The 18,261-nt window shown below is 41.0% G+C and overlaps 1 protein-coding gene across 1 annotated transcript in view; it reads right to left on the bottom strand.

Moving 5' to 3' along the window:
- Window positions 1–18,261, bottom strand: part of ABCA12 (ATP binding cassette subfamily A member 12) — a 210,828-nt gene that overhangs the window by 141,395 nt on the left and 51,172 nt on the right. The window lies entirely within an intron of this gene.

An 18,261-nucleotide genomic window follows, 5' to 3' on the forward strand; every position in this document is an offset into this window, starting at 1 on the left:
AAGCTGGGTATGCATACACTGGGTATGACTGTGCTGACTGGTCATATCAGAAAGGCCTGGCGCTGGTGGGTTAAGAGCCACTGTGCTGAGCCCCATCGGTTGCAGCCCCTCCCCTGAGATAGTCTCCCTTTCCACAGATCCAGCAACACCACTTAGCACCCAGGAAAGGAGGGGTACCCTGGAGGAATGGTACACTGGGGGAGTGGTACTTCCTGCAGCACCACTGCATCTGTTCTGATTGAGGAGGGAAGTGCTGTGCTGATACTTAACTGTGTTGCACTAGGCATCTAGGAGTTAACTCACAGAGCCTGCACTGAGAGAACGAGTTGAGGATTTAATTCCTCTCCTGTTACTGTGATCTCCAATGTGATGCTGGGGTTTGGAGGAGTAGAGTGGGGAAGCATCAGGGATTTCTCTAAACCAGACTCTGGAGCCAAATGAGTTTAGGAAACTAAACTCTATCTCCCCTTCTGGGAAAGCCAGAATATATTTGCATATTAAAGACTCTGAACAGTTTTTCAGTAAAAAACCTGAATAACTTTGGTTAATTCCACATTTCCACAATCTGATTACAGAACATGTTTTCCTTTCCTTCTTTAAATTTTTCTTCCTGTTTTTTAGGGTAGGATTGGATAATATGCTGGGAATGAATATTCCATGGGGCACACTTTGGAAAACGGAGCCTTAATCCATGATCTCACATATTCCCAGCTGAAAAGATGCCTGGAATTGAAAAGTTGTTTTTCCCCCCTCAGGAAGAAACTTCTTACGTAAGAAAATATTTTGGTTTCGAGTCTTGATGTTCTAAAACTTATTTGTAAACTGTCACCTTACTAATGTGGCTTTCAGATGGTAATTCGGCAAGCACCTTAGTGTTTGTGCATTACTCTTTGTTGGAGTCCCTCAGTAAAACCTATCTCAGACATTGCCTGGAGAAGGGAATTTCATTCTAGAAGGATTTGAGGAGGCTTATTAAAGTACACACTCTATAATGTGGAAAAATAATGAGGGACTCAGAATGAGAACAACCAAGGATAGGAAAAAATAAAGCCAATACAATAATATGGGCCAGAGGTCTGTGTGTTGATAGAGGTTGGCCACAAATATGAATCTGGGTGTCCTAAGCAACTCAAGGAAATACAGAAATGTGATCATTTACCCAGTTCACAGTTTCCATAAAATAAAATAAAAATAAATAGGCCAGGTGTGGGGGCTCACGCCTGTAATCCCAGCACTTTGGGAGTCTGAGATGAGCGGATTATGAGATCAGGAGATCGAGACCATCCTGGTCAACATGGTAAAACCCCATATCTACTAAAAATACAAAAATTAGCTGGGTGTGGTGGCGTGCGCCTGTAGGCGCAGCTACTCAGGAGGCTGAGGCAGGAGAATCACTTGAACCCAGGAGGCAGGGGTTGCAGTGAACCGAGATCATGCCACTATACTCCAGCCTGGGCAACAGGGCGAGACCCCATCTCAAAAAATAAAAATAAAAATAAATAAAAAAATAGATGTACTGGGATAGATACAACTTTTACTATACAGAGAGAAATCATACTTGTTAGGGACATGGGCTTCACTTTAGTGAGTCAAATGTGAGAGTGTATTATTAAATTTGAGAGGGGCTATTCTGTTAGAAAAAGTTAATTTAACACCAACCACTGACAATTCCCTTAACCCAGCAGGTTTCCTAACAGGGGATTTAAATCTTAATTACCATACAAAGGTCTGACCAGACCTAGGAGGAACTCCCTTCAGCACAGGACTATAGATGGTTCCTCCCAGGTGACTGAGGAAACAACCACAGTGGGTATTCAGTAATTGATAGGGAGACTCTTGTGGAAGCAGAGTTAGAAAAATTGCCTAATAATTGGTCTGCTCAAACACAGGAGCTGTTTGCACTCAGCCGAGCCTTAAAGTACTTACAAAATCAAAAAGACGATCTCAATCCTGACTCAAAAGGTTACCTACACCCTCTCTGAAACGAATTTGTGTAAGAACTATTTATGGGAATGCATCTTGATGGGGCAGCTGGGTTGTTATGAAATACTCAGGAACCCCGTCCAGCTCTAGAACTCACCCCTGAGCACAAAGGCAATGTTGGGCATGCTGGTAAAGGACCACTAGAATCCAGCAGCCTGGACCCCTTTCTTTGTGGTCAAGAAAGGCAGGAAAAGGGGTGCAGGACTGCTACATTGGTGAGCATAACTAATCCAAAAAGCAGAGGTCCATGAGTAGTTACACAGCCTGGAAAGGAATAAGCATTAGGACCATAGAGGACACTCTAGGACTAATGCTCATCAGAAAATGACTAGGAGTGCTGACTCTAATATGTATTCTAGAGAATTGGGACCAAATTGACCCTCAGATGCTAAGAAAGAAATGACTTATATTCTTCTGCAGTACCGCCTGGCATATCCTCTTCAAGGGGGAGAAACCTGGCCTCCTGAGAGAAGTATAAATTATAACACCATCTTACAGTAGACCCCTTTTGTAGAAAAGAAGGCAAATGGAGTGAAGTGCCATATGTACAAACTTTCTTTTCATTAAGAGACAATCCGCAATTATGCAAAAAGTGTGATTTATACCCTACAGGAAGCCTCCGGAATCTACCTCCCTACCCCAGCATGCCCCTGACTCCTTCCCCAACTAATAAGGACCCCCCTTCAACCCAAATCATCCAAAAGGAGATAGACAAAGGGGTAAACAATGAACCAAAGACTGCCAATATTCCCGATTATGCCCCCTCCAAGCAGTGGGAGGAGGAGAATTCGGCCCAGCCAGAGTGCATGTACCTTTTTCTCTCTCAGACTTAAAGCAAATTAAAATAGACCTAGGTAAATTCTCAGATAACTCTGATGGCTATATTGATGTTTTACAAGGGTTAGGACAATCCTTTGATCTGACATGGAGAGATTTGTTACTGCTAAATCAGACACTAATCGCAAACGAGAGAAGTGCCACCATAACTGCAGCCCGAGAGTTTGGAGATCTCCGGTAGCTGTCAGGTCAATGATAGGATGACAACAGAGGAAAGAGAATGATTCCCCACAGGCCGGCAGGCAGTTCCCAGTGAGTGTAGACCCTCATTGAGACACAATCAGAACATTGAGATTGGTGCCACAGACATTTGCTAACTTCGTGCTAGAAGGTCTAAGGAAAACTAGGAAGAAGGCTATGAATTATTCAATGATGTCCACTATAACACAGGGAAAGGAAGAAAATCCTACTGTCTTTCTGGAGAGACTAAGGGAGGCATTGAGGAAGCATACCTCCCGTTCACCTGACTCTATTGAAGGCCAACTAATCTTAAAGGATACGTTTATCACTCATTCAGCTGCAGTCATTAGAGAAAACTTCAAAAGTCTGCCTTAGGCCCAGAGCAAAACTTAGAAACCCTTTTGAACTTGGCAACCTCAGTTTTTTTATAATAGAGATCAGGAGGAGCAGGTGGAACGGGACAAACGGGCTTAAAAAAAAAAATACGGGCCACCGCTTTAGTCATGGCCCTCAGGCAAGCGGACTTTGGAGGCTCTGGAAAAGGGAAAAGCTGGGCAGATCGAATGCCTAATAGGGCTTGCTTCCAGCGCAGTCTACAAGGGCACTTTAAAAAAGATTGTCCAAGCAGAAATAAGCTGCCCCCTCATCCATGCCCCTTATGTCAAGGGAATCACTGGATGGACCACTGCCCCAGGGGATGAAGGTCCTCTGAGTCAGAAGCCACTAACCAGATGATCCAGCAGCAGGACTGAGGGTGCCCGGGGCAAGCGCCAGCCCATGCCATCACCCTCACAGAGCCCCGGGTATGCTTGACCATTGAGGGTCAGGAGGTTCACTGTCTCTTGGACACTGGGGCGGCCTTTTCAGTCTTACTCTCCTGTCCCAGACAACTGTCCTCCAGATCCATCACTATCCAAGGGGTCCTAGGACAGCAGTCACTAGATACTTCTCCCAGCCACTAAGTTGTGACTGAGGAACTTTATTCTTTTCACATGCTTTTCTAATTATGCCTGAAAGCCCCACTCCCTTGTTAGGGAGAGATATTCTAGCAAAAGCAGGGACCATTATACACCTGAACACAGGAGAAGGAACACTCATTTGTTGTCCCCTGCTTGAGGAAGGAATTGATCCTGAAGTCTGGGGAACAGAAGGACAATATAGACTACAAAGAATGCCCATCCTGTTCAAATTAAACTAAAGGATTCCACCTCCTTTACCTACCAAAGGCAGTACCCCCTTAGACCCGAGGCCCAACAAGGAATCCAAAAGATTGTTAAGGACCTAAAAGCCCAAGGCCTAGTCAAACCATGCAATACTCCAATTTTAGGAGTACAGAAACCCAATGGACAGTGGAGGTTAGTGCAAGATCTCAGGATTGTCAACGAGGCCGTTGTCCCTCTATGCCCAGCTGTACTTAACGATTATACTCTGCTTTCCCAAATACCAAAGGAAGCAGAGTGGTTTACAGTCCTGGACCTTAAGGATACCTTTTTCTGCATCCCTGTACATCCCGACTCTCAATTCTTGTTTGCCTTTGAAGATCCTTCGAACCCAACGTCTCAACTGACCTGGACTGTTTTATCCCAAGGATACAGGGATAGCCCCCATATATCTGGCCAGGCATTAGCCCAAGACTTGAGCCAGTTCTCATGCCTGGACACTCTTGTCCTTCAGTACATGGATGATTTACTTTTAGCTGCCCATTCAGAAACCTTGTTCCGTCAAGTCACCCAAGCGCTCTTAAACTTCCTCGCCACCTGTGGCTACAAGATTTCCAAACCAAAGGCTCAGCTCTGCTCACAGCAGATTAAATACTTAGGGCTAAAATTATCCAAAGGCACCAGGGCCCTCAGTGAGGAATGTATCCAGCCTATACTAGTTTATCCTCATCCCAAAACCCTAAAGCAACTAAGAACGTTCCTTGGCATAACAGGTTTCTGCCAAATATGGATTCCCAGGTACAGTAAAATAGCCAGACCATTATAAACACTAATTAAGGAAACTCAGAAAGCCAATACCCATTTAGTAAGATGGCCACTTGAAGCAGAAGCAGCTTTCCAGGCCCTAAAGAAGGCCCTAACCCAAGCCCCAGTGTTAAGCTTGCCAACGGGGCAAGACTTTTCTTTATATGTCACAGAAAAAACAGGAATAGCTCTAGGAGTCCTTACACAGGTCTGAGGGATGAGCTTGCAACCTGTGGCATATCTGAATAAGGGAACTGATATAGTGGCAAAGGGTTGGCCTCATTGTTTGTGGGTAGTGGTGGCAGTAGCAGTCTTAGTATCTGAAGCAGTTAAAATGATAGAGGGAAGAGAGTTTACTGTGTGGACATCTCATGATGTGAATGGCATACTCACTGCTAAAGGACACTTGTGGCTGTCAGACAACCATTTACTTAAATATTAGGCTCTATTACTTGAAGGGCCAGTGCTGCGACTATGCACTTGTGCAACTCTTAACCCAGCCACATTTCTTCCAGACAATGAAGAAAAGATAGAACATAACTGTCAACAAGTAATTGCTCAAACTTATGCCGTTCGAGGGGACCTTGTAGAGGTTCCCTTGACTGATCCTGACCTCAACTTGTATACTGATGAAGTTCCTTTTTAGAAAAAGAACTTCAAAAAGCGGAGTATGCAGTGTTCAGTGTAATGGAATACTTGAAAGTAACCCCTCATTCCAGGAACTAGTGCTCAGCTGGCAGAACTAATAGCCTTCACTCAAGCACTAGAATTAGGAGAAGGAAAAAGGGTAAATATACATATAGACTCTTAAGTATGCTTACCTAGTCCTCCATGCCCATGCAGTAGTATGGAGAGAAAGGGAATTCCTAACTTCTGAGGGAACACCTATCAAACATCAGGAAGCCATTAGGAACTTATTATTGACTGCACAGAAACCTAAAGAGGTGACAGTCTTACACTGCCAGGGTCATCAGAAAGGAAAGGAAAGGGAAATAGAAGGGAGCCACCAAGAGGATATTGAAGCCAAAAGAGCCACAAGGCAGGGCCCTCTCTTAGAAATGCTTATAGAAGGACCCCTAGTATGGGGTAATCCCCTCCGGGAAACCAAGCTCCAGTACTCAGCAGGAGAAATAGAATAGGGAACCTCACAAGGACATACTTTCCTCCCCTTAGGATGGCTAGCCACCGAAGAAGGAAAAATACTTTTGCCTGCAGCTAACCAATAGAAATTACTTAAAACCCTTCACCAAACCTTTCACTTAGGCATTCATAGCACCCATCAGATGGCCAAATTATTATTTACTAGACCAGGCCTTTTTAAAACTATCAAGCAGATAGTCAGGGCCTGTGAAGTGTGCCAAAAAAATAATCCTCTGCACTGCAGGCCATACATTTCAATCCCTATATCTTTAACCTCCTTGTTAAGTTTGTCTCTTCAAGAATCAAAGCTGTAAAACTAAAAATGGTTCTTCAAATGGAGCCCCAGATGCAGTCCCTGACTAAGATCTACTGCGGACCCCTGGACCAACCTGCTAGCCCATGATCTGATGTTAATGACATTGAAGGCACCCCTTCTGAGGAAATCTCAACTGCACGACCCCTGCTATGCCCCAATTCAGCAGGAAGCAGAGTGGTCGTCGGTCAACCTCCCCAACAGCACTTGGGTTTTCCTGTTGAGAGGGGGACTGAGAGACAGGACTAGCTGGATTTCCTAGGCCGACTAAGAATGCCTAAGCCTAGCTTGGAAGGTGACCGCATCCACCTTTAAACATAGGGCTTGCAACTTGGCTCACACCCGACCAATCAGATAGTAAAGAGAGCTCACTAAAATGCTAATTAGGCAAAAACAGGAGGTAAAGAAATAGCCAATCATCTATCGCCTGAGAGAACAGCGGGAGGGACAATGATCGGCATATAAACCCAGGCATTTAAGCCAGCAATGGCTACCCTCTATGGGTTCTTCCCTTTGTATGGGAGCTCTGTTTTCACTCTATTAAATCTTGCAACTGCACTCTCTTCTGGTCCCTGTTTGTTACGGCTTGAACTGAGCTTTTGCTCGCCGTCCACCACTGTTGTTTGCCACCATTGCAGACTCACTGCTGACTTCCATCCCTCCAGATCTGGCAGGGTGCCCGTTGTGCTCCTAATCCAGCAAGGCGCCCACTGCTGCTCCTGATTGGGCTAAAGGCTTGCCATTGTTCCTGCATGGCTAAGTGCCCGGGTTCATCCTAATGGAGCTGAACACTAGTCACTGGGTTCCACGGTTCTCTTCTGTGACCCATGGCTTCTAATAGAGCTATAACACTCACCGCATGACCCAAGAATACATTCCTTTGAATCTGTAAGGCCAAGAACCCCAGGTCAAAGAACACGAGGCTTGCCACCATCTTGGAAGTGGCCCACCGCCATTTTGGAAGTGGCCCGCCACCATCTTGGGAGCTCTGGGAGCAAGGATCCCCCGGTAACAATACCAGTGTATGGAATACCAAGAAAGATAATGAAAACAGCGTAAAGTCGTTAGGGGTTAATCAGAGAAAATGCCCTCTTCAACTTCTTCCCCAAATCTTTGCCCTTCTAGTAACCTGAGCTAACTTAAGAGTTATTGCCTGGAACTACATACTGGCAAAATTTTCAGGAAGTACTCTAGTGAGTGAAATATCAGACAGGAGCAAGAGTCAAAAAGCATTCTCTTAATCCTAGCTTTACAAATGATTTATTGTGCAACCATAACCCTGTACCTTGAGTCAATTTCCTCACTTATGCAGGAAAAAAAATCTGAGTCATCCATCCATCACAACTGTTCCAAGTAGAAGAATCCCCTATAAAAGGAGATGACCATGTCGGAGTATTAAGCACTTAAAATGAAGATTATGTTTGGAAATCAAAATGTAATTTTGATAACCCATTAAAAGTAATGAAATGAAGAAAAAAATTTTTAGTAATTATCCCAATAGAGGTATGTTACTAACAACTGTCTTTTCACTTGGAGATCTGACTCAGTTATTATCACAGTGAATTTTGTATGCTATGGTATAAAACTAAAAGCCAATGAAATTTATTGCTGGGATCATTGTATAGGAAAAAAAAATTGACCCCATCAAGGCAGAAGCTTAGTCACTTCTTTGATTCAACAGATGGTCTATTCACTCGGGAGGCTCAAAGTCTGGTTCCAGATCCTATCACTCCTCAACAGTTTGTGTGATATTTAGGTCTTTAGTATTCATATTCCATCTATTTACAAATGATACTGGTGACAGCCCACCAGTGGAAAATGAGTGTCACAACCTTTTCTTTCCAGCAGCACTGCTGACAGGTAGCAACCCCGTCTTCTCGTCAGACTTGACTTTTTTCCTCAACCAAAGATTTCCTTACCAAGACCTCTGCCAATCGCAAAGAGACAATTTATGTGACCCATGGCTTGCTTTGTAACCCGCAACATGTTACTGGCCTTCTCCCTCCCTCTGTGCAGATCCATTTTTCATCAAAGCTACTGTCTCATTAAGGGGAAAAACAGCAGAGAAAAATTCCCTGGTGGTATGTTCCCAAGTTGTACAGTTAAAATTTATCATTAAAAATATTTTAACATAGCAATTAGCATTTCTGTTTTTTTTTTTTTAAGAAAAAGTTCTTCTTTTCTGAAAAGAAAACACTTCAGAAAAATACACAGGAAAACCAAGAGATTCCATTTTACATCTATCAGATTGCCAAAAGTTTAAAACACAAGTGTTGAGAGGATATGGAGGAATGTGAATTCTCATTCCACGGTGGGGAAAAGTAAATTGGTAAAGCTAGTGTGGAAAGCATTTAGCCACACTGGACAAAGTTTAAAATGTGCCTAAGTCTAGAGAGGTACTCTAGAAAAACACACACATGTGCAAAAGGAGACATATAAGATAATATCCATTACGATGTCACTGGTAATAAATTGAAAGTGTTCATCAAAAGACCATGGACAAATAGATTGTGATATATTTATGCATGGAGTCTATGGGTCAGAGTGAATGAACTCAAGCTACCTAAATCAATGGAGATAAACTACACAACACAGTGCTGAGCAAAACATAATGTTGAACCCAAAAAGCATAATGCAAAAGGATGTATGAGTGGCATGCCATTTACATAACATTTAGACACTTGCAAAATAATACTATGTGATGTAGTCAGGTATATAAACATATAGTAAAAAATATAAAACAAGCATAAGAATGTTACACACTGAATTAATGATAATGGTTTCCTTCAGGAACAGAAGGAAGGAAGCAGGAAGGGAGGGAGAAAGTGGAAGCTACTAGGTTTACACAGGGGCCTCCAAGGTACCTTTAATGTTTGATTTCTTTTAAATGATAACACAAATAGATGCTGAAGCAAACATGACATCAAAATATTAGAGTCTGATAAAGTTGGGGAGCAGATACATAAAGGTCTGTTATTTGTATACTTGCCAGTGTGTTTTAAATATTTCACAGTTTTCTTAATGATGTATTGGAATTGCATTTGACCATAACTAGGTTTCAGTTACAAAGTACCAGAGAAGGCTCATTACAATGTAAGCTTACCTACAAGCCAGTTCAAGAATAGCTTTATAGCAATGCTCTCTGAGTTGATAAATTCCATTCTTTGGTTTTGTCAATTTTGTGGGTAACTCATTGACCTAGGTTTTATTTTTTTACGCACTGTCCTCCTTGCCCTGTTTATTATGATACTAGCCGGGATTTCTCTTTCTGAGGGGTAGAGCTAATTCAGAGCTCATTAAATGCATAACTCCAAACTGTTCCATTATGTACTACCTCTGTCTTCTCTCCACTGAGCATCATCTGCTATTGTGTTTACTCCATTACCGAGCTTAATTAAGTCCTTCAAGAGTTTCTCATAATCCTTCAAACTTCTGGTTGTTGGCAAACATGTACCATTTATTTGTATTGCTTCTGAATTATTAACAAATATGTTTTTAAATTGTCTCTCGGTTTCTAAAAGTCAACTCACTGTTCAATGAATGCTGTCTCTCATTTTACATATTTGCCCATCTCAGCTGGTTTTTGGAATCCAAGATCAGACTTTTTATCTATTATTAAATTATACCTCAAATTACTTAATGCAACAGTTATTCATAGCCTTGTGGGAAGATCACACACACAAAAATATAAAGCACTAGATGTTCCTAACCACAGATACTCAGTCAATCCTTTCAAGGAATTTCCACAGATTAGAAAGACACAACCTCATTTATTAAAATGATACCACGATTGCTGCCTGTGCAGTCATTGCTTTTTCCCGTGAAAGGTAAAATTTGCTCAACTCCTAATGTGAATTCCCAAGATCTCTCTTCTCACATTTTTAAAAACCAGGTTAACCATTAGCCAGATGGCAGCTCTTGAAAGATATTCTCACCATTAATAGTAAATGATACCGCTTTCTTAGTGGTTCAGTCTTATTCTGCAGTTTCTTAAGATTTTTAAAAACGATAGCCAGGGAGAACAATCCCATTCATTCCCCTTGACTCCTACAGCTTTCACTGGCAAACTCAGACCAGCAGTCTGCCACTTGGTAGAGCAAAGTAACTTGAGGTCATGTAGCATTGTGTTTAGCCTCTGTCTTCCTTGAGAGAACACTGATGAATAGTTTCATATGATTTTACTGTATGGATGCTATCATCGAATTCTTGTTACTCTTTCACATTTTGGGTAATGTTGCCTTCAAATTAATTTTGAATCTTGAAAGTCCCAGTTCTTATGTAGTTGATAAGTATCCCCTTTGTTGTTTATTCCTGTGTAGATATCGATCCAATCTGTGTCTACACCCACAATGGAGAATCATTACTCATTCATTCATTCATTCAATCCAAACATGGCTATTGAACATCTTCTGTGTCCACAATGTGGAGATGCTGTTGGTGGACAAGAAAACTATAACCATTTCTACGCTTAGTGAGAATAATGAGAAATAGGAAAAAAACACAAAGTTCATAGTGGAGCAAAACAAATCCTAGTCACTCCATCTTTATTTTGGGCCATTATACCTAAGAATTACATCTAAATTAACATCATACCTTTCAGGCAATTACTCCTCTTTTCCTAGTTTGAAACTCCCAGGATTGGACTTCTCTAAGGCAACAATAAAATTAAATCCTACCCACAGGTCCAAAAATTAAAAGAAAGTGGGATGTGAACCAGCACATGATCTAGGTTACATGGTATATTTTGCCTCTTCCCTCTTGTCCTTTTTTATGCATATTTAGTGAACCTTCAGTAGCCCCTTCTGTGTCTCAGGCAGACGACGGCTTTTATTCTTTTAGCCTAATGATATGAAGAAAAACAGAAGGATGGGAAAAAGTCCTCAAGTGCTTCATCTGCAGAGATAACAGATACTAAAATTGCAACCCTCATACCATCTTTTCTTCCTGGTTCAATACATAGAAAAGGTGAAAGATGCATGAAGCTGCACCATAAGACACAAGAAAATCTTCCTGTAGACAGTGGTGGCTTTCTTTTTGGAAAAATGTGACTATGTGAAACAGAAGGATGAGAACTCAGAAGTCATAACGCCTTTTCTCTGGCTCTAAATCAATAAAATGTAAGTGAGGGAAACTTACCAAATAGCCAGTATTTAATATCAACCCCTCGGTGCCTGCTGTGGAAAATATTGATGGATAAATAATAGAAATGAAACGTGGAAGATATCTGAAAGCTTGAACTTACCTCCAATTTTCAAATATCAGAATTGGTATAAGTTTATCATTGACTGCTTAGTATGTGTAAAAAAACAGTTAAGTCAGAGCAAATGTCATTAATGTCTCCCAGTCTAATTATTTCTTTCCCTTGCTATTGCCCCTCTTGTTTTGTTTCACTCAGGTCAACAAAATGAGCTGCCAGCTTTTGCTTATTGCTCCTAGACATTCGCAGATTCCCCCTGAGCACCAGACCCTTTTAATTTTTCCTTTTGGTGAGGTCATACAGTTTTTAATCTTGTGTTACTTAATAAAATGTTTAGGGAAATAAATGAACAGAAGCGTTAAATTCCAGGCAAGTGGCTTTCCACATTCAGATAGGCTGATGAAATTAGACACAACATAGAAAGCTGAAAAGAAATTAAGTTTAGATATATCAGTAGGATTAATACCAAAATACTGGTTGGGGATAGATAGGCTAATGGCTACCATTTGTTGTATTCCTAATATGTTTCCCTATATGTGACATATATTGTCTCTAATTCTTATAACGACTCGGCTAGTTGGGGATTTTCTTTCTGCTATATACAGTGGTAATTAGAGGAATCCCACATGTAATTGAAAAGACTTTGCATCTTTATTCCTAAATCATTTTTCCTCCTTGCTTACAGGAAAATAAGGTATATTATTAGTAACTTTAATGTAGTTACTTACAATTCCTTTAAAAATATACAGTGATGAATTCCCTGAACTAAAGGCCAGGTGCAGTGGCTCATGCCTGTAATCCCAGGACTTTGGAAGGCCAAGGCAGGTGGATCACTTGATGCCATGAGTTTGAGACCAGCCTGGGCAACATAGTGAGATGTCATCTCTACCAAAAACACAAAAAAATTAGCAGCTATTCAGGAGGCTGAAGCATGACAATTGCTTGAACACGGGAGGTGGAGGTTGCAGTGAGCTGAGATAGTGCCACTGCACTCCGACCTGGGCAACAGAGCAAGACTTGATCTCAAAAAAAAAAAAAAAAAAAAGATGCAACTGAGTCAGAAATTTGTCATAGGATTTGTCATAGAACTAAGACATATTCTTACTTAAATTTCAAAATGCTTTAAATATATATATATATTTATTAATCTAAGAAACAATCACCCTCGGCTGTTTAAGAGAGAAAAATCACTTATTTACACTTTATAGGCTAGAAAAGGAAGACACTGTAAGAGTAAATGATATGCCAGAGGCAGCCCAGTCAGTAGCCATAAATAACACCCACTTCTTGTCACATCCTGTGGGCCACTCCACTGAGAAGTCAAGACTGTATCTTAAGTGCTGTTTTCCACTCAATGCTCCATTTTCCTGCTTGCTGCAGTAACTGTGGTTTCATACAGAGAGTACTAGAACTACCAGGTAATCCTTGAAAAATGTTCTAAGTCCCTCTTTCCTCCCCCTCGGAACCATATTATTTTAAATCTTTTCTCAGCCAGTGCTGGAAGATTCTCCTGTTAGTTGACCAGGAAGTTGAAAATCACTTGGTTTATTATTCATTTTTGCTTTCTATATTAATAGTTTTATGATGCCAGTTTCCGGCCAGGAAAGACAGATATCAATTACCCTCAGTTTCAGGTTGCACATATTTGTATTCAAAAGCAAAGCTTCAGTTAAAGTTTATGTTAATTGACTCTCTTTAGCCTGTTTGCTTTCACTTCTTAACAAAACAAGTAAACAGGCCGGGTGCAGAGGCTCACGCCTGTAATCCCAGCACTTTGGGAGGCCTAGGCGGGCAGATCGCCTGAGGTCAGAAGTTCAAGACCAGACTGGCCAACATGGTGAAACCCTGTCTCCACTAAAAATACAAAAAAAATTAAAAAAAGAAAAACAAAAACTACGCCTGTAGTCCCAGGTACTCTGGGGGCTGAGGTAGGAGAATTGCTTGAACTCGGGGGAGGCGGAGGTACAGTGAGCTGAGATCGCACCATTGCATTCCAGCCTGGGCAACAGAGCAAGACTCTGTCTCAAAAAAAAAAAAAAAAAAAAAAAAAAAAAGGAAAGAAAGGAAAAGAAACAGAAAAGAAAGAAACAAAAAAAGCAAACAAAAAAATGGGGGAAGGGATTTAGATTTAGTTTCCCCCCTAAATAAAGGTGACCAAATTATTACGCTGCTCCTTGGATTACTTTTTAACATTGGAATACTCTGATACATACTACTTTGTAGTACATTACCAAACTAACACATGAAATTATACATTTAAAAGTATGTGTATATAGATATCTGAAATATATACATGCGCAATGCATATGTTTTAGGAAGCCCAACAGAGAATGTCAGGACAGGGAACAGAAGGAGACCTGGAAGAAAAGATTGACAATGAAGTTTTATTCCCATATAAAACAATTAGAGGATCTTGAATTTTCAAATACAAAACTGATGTTAAAGGAGCATTGGGGATTATGTTTTGTTACTAGAGGACTGGAATTATTCTTATTAATAGTGTTACACACATTGTATTGACCTCAGATGCAAGTATGAGTCCCACTTCACAAGTCCATATGCAGTTAGATGTTATTTACTGAAATTGTTAATTCTTTTTTTTTTTTCTTTTTTTGAAACAGAGTCTTGTTCTGTTGGCCAGGCTAAAGTGCAGTGGCTGGATCTCGGCTCACTGCAACCTCCGCCTCCTGGGTTCACGCCATTCCCCTGCCTCAGCCTCCCGAGTACAAAATTACAGGTGCCCGCCACCATGCCCAGCTAATTTTTGTATTTTTAGTAGAGACAGGGTTTCACCATCTTGGCCAGGCTGGTCTCGAACTCCTGACCTTGTGATCCACCTGCCTCGGCCTCCCAAAGTGCTAAAATTGTTAATTCTTCCTGGCATTTTAATGCTCTTTTTTCTGAACAGCCTTCCCACCCTCAGGATAAAACCCAACCCTTAGCTCTCAGCAGGACTCCCACCAGCCCTCACCCGGTACTAACTTTCAACCATAGGTTGTCTCTCCTGCCTAGTAAAGTGAACCACATTGTTTATATTTTGCCATAATACTTTTATAATTGTGCTACAGGGTTCAAAGGAAGATAGTCCCAGAGCAATGAATATTCTTTGTTCAAGCAATTGCCTTCTTTCTCTTCACCATTTGCAGCCTGATGGTCTTAAGGCTAGGTGGACAGGAAGGAGGATCAGTGGCCTGTGAAGAGTCATTAAGGAGGCTGATGCATAAATATGCAAGCCCGTGACCCATCATTCCACCGCACACAAGCCCCCTGCTGACTGCCAGTCCTTTCGTGGTTTTCTGGAATCCATATAACCTGTTATTTCTCTTAAAGAGTTTGCTCAAGGGATCTCCTTTTCAATTACTGTAATAATAACATATGTAACAGAATGTGTTTTAATGCTTTTTAGCTTTAAAAGTACTTCCACAAATAACATCCTTTTGAGCTTCATTCATACAACCATGGAAGATAAACATCATTTCCCTTCTTATGGATTAGGGAATAAAAGCTCAATGATATTTGTAAGTAAACAAAGTTGGAACTTGAAATAGGAGTTGTAATTTCAAGCCCTACACTCTTTCCACGAAATCATTCGGTATATATCGTGTGAGCTGAAAGCTGATGGAAGTCTCCTCTAATGAAAACCTCTTCCCTAACTTGGCTATGTAACAGGCATTTCCATACAGTAATGGTTCTCTGGAGATGAGTGCATTTAAACCAGAATAATAGACTATGTTACTGAGATGTGTAAGACATTGGATACCTGACATATCTATAGAAATTACTGCCTGTTAGTCAGTAACACCTAGAGTCACCCAGCAGACAACAGGTGTCTGTGGTAACAGATAGTGGAATATAAAAGTTTATAAGGAAAGGAGGCTACGTACTATCCTGAGCATGAGGTCATTCCTGAATATGACATCACAGTGACAGGTTAAGACATCAGGGTTCAGTACAAAGGTATTAGAGAGGGTTTGGACTCCTCATGGGAGACAAGAAGAAAAGCCAGAGTATCTGATGGTTTTAGAGCATTGATTGCACTTGGATATCATAAGCAATTTTATGTGAAAGTCTTTATACACCAAACAATCAGGACAGAATCTACAAAAACAAAAGAAAAAAATTAACCACACTCAGTTTCTTTTGGATGAATGTAATACTGATTTTCATTGTTTATCTAGAGTATACTAACTATTAATAGAAGTCTTATATGCTTTACCATCTTGGTGCTCTCTTGGGGACAATGAGGTTGAAAACCACCGTTCAGATGGGTATACCAAGGCGGAGTAGCTCACATGACATACCAAGCAGCTTTATCATGGGTATTCAATTTATTGAAAAGGTACATGGCATGTCATGCTGGGTGCCCTAGCTTTAACTCATGTACATATTTTCCCCTTAAACTACCATTAATCCATCAAAATATCATTTGGTATGGCTTGGTCTTCGTGATTTTCAAATTTATTATCATGAAGTTTCTCTTTCTTCCTTTTATCTTTTATATAAAGAATATTTTTGACCTATACCAAAGATAGCAATAGTTTTTGAGACAGGGTCTTACTATGCTGCCCAGGCTGAAGTACAGTGACATGATCATAGCTCACTGCAGCCCCGACCTCCTGGGATCAAGTAATCCTCTTGTCTCAGCCTCCTGAATACCTGAGACTACAGGCATGTACCACCACACCTGGCCAATTTTTTTGTTTGTTTGTTTTATTTTTTGTATAAACCACATCTCTTTATGTTGCCCAGGCTGTTCCCAAACTCCTGGGCTCAGGTAGTGCTCCACCTTAGCCTCCCAAAGTGCTGGGATTACAGGCATGAGCTACCATCCCTGGCCAGCAAATGTTTACATGTGTTCACCATTTCAGCTTATAGACTGCATTATTTCAGAACCCTCCCCCGCAAAAGTGCAAATAACCCTTTATTTATCAAGTGGCAATCTGAGTCACAACAGTTGATTTTCTTATTACTCAAATTAAACAAAATATTTGAACTTGTTTTCCAGTAATTCTTTAAATCCAAAGGTATCAAATGGGAGAAGGAACTACAAATGCTAAGGTCAAAGACACTCTCCTACTGACCTCAATGGCCTTAACACTAAAACTTTTCGACTCCCAAGGCTGAATGGAGATCCTTAACCATCAAAAGGGGGGAACTTAGCCAGAAGCTTCTCATAACTATTATCATCTCAACTGCACAAAAGTTGATGTGCTCATTTGAACTTAGGAACCAAGTAATGGTTACAATTCTCCCTGAGGGTCAATTTACCTTACTGGCAAAGTTTTACATGTATACCATGCCATATATAGACCTGTCACAATATGATTGGAGAAGGAACTCAGAAAAACCACTGTTGAAGGGCCAGTCGCAGTGGGTCATGCTGGTAATCCCAGCACTTTAGGAGGCTGAGTTGGGCAGGTCACTTGAGGTCAGGAATTCGAGACCAGCCTGGCCAACATGGTGAAATCCCGTCTCTACTAAAAATACAAAATTTAGCTGGGCGAGGTGGCACGCACCTATAATCCCAGCTACTTGGGACGCTGAGGTAGAACAGTGGCTCGAACCCAGGAGGTAGAGGTTGCAGCGAGCTGAGATCATGCCACTGCACTCCAGACTGGGCGACAGATCCCATCTCAAACACACACACACACACACACACTCTTGACTAAAGTCAGTGAATGATACAGTTCTTCATGCCTGTGTAAGAAGCTTGTGCTATAAAGCCCAATTCTCAGTAACAATGAGCTTCCTATACTTTTGATGCACAAGACTTTCGCTGTTTTAAATATTAACTGAAATTAAGTGAACTGAATCAAGATTTCAAAAGATTTGGTGATAGGTTACAGTGAAGATTTGTGTGGCGTAGCCCAGGCCTGGACTCAAAGCCTGGTTCCAACTCGACCACCCTAAGACCTTGGTCCACTGACTTTACTTTCTCTTTTTCTTAGGGGCAAACCAGAGACAACAGCATGTACCTCAGAGTAATATTTTAGAGATCAACTGAAAAGTGTAGGTAAAAGATTTACCATTGTCCTGGGTACAATGAGTACTACTTCATCATGCAAAAATCTCAATTTTATAATGTGATTTATTTCAACAAGCCCTGGCCTAAAGTAATTTGCTTTTATATGTAACAATTCTGCCTCCTCCATTTTAGCTTTAGGTACACAAGGATAAGATTCTTCCTTCCATAACACGGAATGTCATTTATTCATTCATTTATTCTAAAGACATTTTAGCACTTTATATTTGTAAGTAAATGCAGTAGAATTATTGGGGCAGGATGGGGAATGAAGAAGGGAGGAAGGAGAGCAGAAATGTTCAATAAAGCATCTATATGCTTCCACAAGAACATCAATTACGTAGGCACTTGAAGAGTCAAATAATGTGATGTAATCACAGATTCCTAATATAAATGAAAAGATCATTATGTAGTTTTTACATAATGAATAAAAAGTAACAGTGGTGGAAGAAGTCAGGATCTCTGGATTGAAGGCCAGACAATGACAGAGGGGAAATAAATAATGGGAAGTATTTTAAGACATGGCAAGATACTGTTTGCTCAGCTAATCAGTCATTCTGGCTAGCATCCATTGCTGTCAACTGTATTTATTGTGCACCAACTATTGGAGTGGGGATGGCAAACC

The sequence above is a fragment of the Macaca mulatta genome, chromosome 12 (assembly GCF_049350105.2).
Source record: "Macaca mulatta isolate MMU2019108-1 chromosome 12, T2T-MMU8v2.0, whole genome shotgun sequence".
NCBI lineage: Eukaryota > Metazoa > Chordata > Mammalia > Primates > Cercopithecidae > Macaca > Macaca mulatta.